The sequence below is a fragment of the Grampus griseus genome (assembly GCF_964374135.1).
Source record: "Grampus griseus genome assembly, chromosome: 8".
In the NCBI taxonomy this organism is placed as follows: Eukaryota; Metazoa; Chordata; class Mammalia; order Artiodactyla; family Delphinidae; genus Grampus; species Grampus griseus.
The window spans coordinates 20,552,639-20,555,840 of NC_139002.1; positions in this window are offsets into that span (position 1 = coordinate 20,552,639).

The window sequence follows — 3,202 nt, forward strand, 5'->3', positions numbered from 1 at the left end:
ACAAAGAGTAGCCCCCGTTCGCCGCAACTAGAGAAAGCCAATGCACAGCAACTAAGACCCAATGCAGCCAAAAATAAATAAATTTATTTTTAAAAATCCATTAATTACTTCATTACCTCATTTGAGATAGTTTCAGTGTCTAAGTTACTCTCTTTTCTTAGCAACAACAGTAATTAAGAAAGCAAAGTTTAAGGCAGTTCTCATAGAAATTTTATAAGAATTTTGTAAAAATCTTTTAGAAAAGGTACATGGTGACTTCAGAATATGTATTATTAGAGTAAATTCAGCTGCTGTACAAATACACCCAATATTTATATATTGGATGAAATATAATAAAAGTTGATTCGTCACTTAGAAAACAGCCTAAGACAAATGTTCCAAGCTGCCAAGAGCAGCTCTCCAACCTTGGGCACACAGGATAACAAAAGTTCTGCCAACTTCATCATGTGGCCTCCAAGGTTGTCATTGTCATCTGCTGGCACTTAGCTGGAATAAGGAAAAAAAGAGCACGGAGAAGAGCTCACTGAATGCTCTTATGGGGAAGTTCTGTAAGTCACACACATCACTCGAATTCACTAGAACTCAGTTGTATGGTAAACATCCAGGGGCTTCAGGCCTATAAAAGAGAATCTGACCAGTGGTTTCCAAGAATAGATAGAAAGGAAGCTAGTTTTGATAAGAAAACTATCTGCAAGAAAATAAAATTATTTAACAATAATTAATAGGAAGCAGTAAATGAGTGGAATTGACATGGCAGAAAATCGAATAAGTATTATGGATGGCAAACTTGAGAAACACTTCCAAAATGCAGAGAAAGAGAACAAAGAATTAAAACTATCATATTTCACTGATTCTAAGATGTCCATTTTTGCACATGTTTACAATTCAGAAATCAGGTTACGTCTTACAATCGGTGGCATCTTACAATTGGTGGCATCTTACAATCATAGTGGACCAGGGGGCTGTCCTGGTGAGGCTGTCAAGTCCTGGGTATGGCCAAACGTGGTCTCAGTTGTTCATGTTGTAAGCACTTTAATTGATTTATGTACATTGTTGTGATTACATGTGAGTTTAATTGCCATTTAAAATGTCTTTTATAAGATTACACTATGATTTGGCATTGAAACAAGAAGTTATTGTGTATGCAGAAAGCCGTGGAATTAGAGCAGCGGGATTAATTTGATATTACTGAAGTAAATATCTGTTATTGGAGCAATGACTGCAATTCCTTTTTTTTTTAAGCCAAGTTCTTTAAGGGATCAAAGAAAGGTAAAAGAAGTTATCCTTAAGTAGAAGCTTAAAAGCTGTGTTATGTTTCGTAACTGAGATACACGCAAAAGATATTGCCTGTCACATGCCAAACAATGCAATTGAAGGCAGGAGAAACTTCCAAATCTCTCAAAATAGATGAAATACTTCAAAACAAGAAGGAAGCTGGTGGATCAACTTAGCAATTTCACAAGGCTATAATTATGGCATTACGTCATAATTTAACTGGCAACATTTTTTCTTCCTCAGTTGTATATAAAATAGAAGTGCTTCTTACAATCAATAAAATACAGAAAGTAAAAAAGAAGATAATAGCTATGGAAGACCAGGAACAGAGATTCAGCCCAAGAATTATGTTTCTGAAGAAGAATCCAGAACAATCAAAGAAGAAGCCACCACTGAAGATATAGTAAAAGAAAACTTTCCAAAAAGGGAGGGGAAGAGGGGAAGCTGAGAGAAAGAAACGGGTTCGCCAGGTTCCAGGAAAAAGTAACTAACAGAGACTCACACCTAAAAATATTCTGACAACTTTTTAAATTAAAATAGAAAACGTGTTTTCTATGTATCTATCTCCAGACCAATAAAAGAAGATAAAAATATCTATAAAGGAATAAAAATCATGCTGACCTTGGTCTTCTCATCTATGATAGAGTGATGTCTATAGAGTTTTGACATAGAAAAAATTTAGATTCAGGTATTTTACTCACAGATAAGTTTTAGTTTTTGAGAGGAGTTAACGAAAAAGACATTCATAAGAGCTCAAAATGTCTGCCACTCATATACTGTTTAAATCACTTTAAAATATATTCCAACTGCTCAAGTCATGACAAAATTAGGAGCTCAAGAATGGGAAAATCAAAATATAAAAGGATTAGCGGTGAGCATTGAAGCCAATCACACATAAAGATAGGTCTAAGATAGTTCTTTAAATACAGTTACAAGACAGAATGTAAGTGTCAAAAATATGTGTCAAAAACATAAGTGTCAAAAATCTAGATCCAGGACACACAACATCAAAAAATAATTTAATAATAACCCAGGTTGTAAACCCATAATTAACTCATAATCTTTCAGGTAAGAAGGAGGAACAGAGGGAAATGAAAAGATACAAAAGTCATTATCCTACACAGTTGTGAGCCTAAAAATACTGTTTTACTCTTGACTTTACCACTGGGAGAAATATTTATTGGTGTTCACATACATTTTTAGAAACACATTACATATGAGAGTAGGGGGCTGTCCTTAAAAAGATTAAACTTCACCCCTGACTCAAGGTCTTTAGTCTGAAGACAGAGGATAGATTTTAATTTGTTACAAGACTAAACAGATGTTAAATTCCTGGAAGAAACCTATGGAGAACCAGTCTTCAAATGGTGATTAGACTTTACTGCTTACCAGTATTTTCCATTCCTTCTGGTAAAAGATTCCTAAAAATCTGGTATGTAAGGATGCAGAGTTCTTTACAGTTCTTGTTCACATTGGTGCATCTATACCTGAGAGCACCACACACACACAGATACACACACACACACACACCACAGCCCATGTCTGTGTAAACTGTGACAGTCCTCAAACTGGACAGCATTGTTCAACAGCATCACTGCTGTCACAGAGAAAGAATAATACAAAACTTCAGACCACAGGGAGGTGTTCCATGGTGACTATTGTGACACACACATCACTTGGGCCTGAATCAGTACATACACCAGATGTTTTCCATGTGCTATCTAATTTAATGCTCACAACAACCTTCCAAGTAGGTACCATTTTTCCAGCTTTACAGAAGCGAAAACTGAGGCTCAAAGAGATTGTTTTCCAGAATTACACAGCCAGTAAGCGGGTGGCAGAGGCAGATCTCCAAGCCAGGAATTTCTGGAGTAAAAGTTTCATCACACCATACCATACCACTTCCCTAATTCAAAGAGAGAAGGTA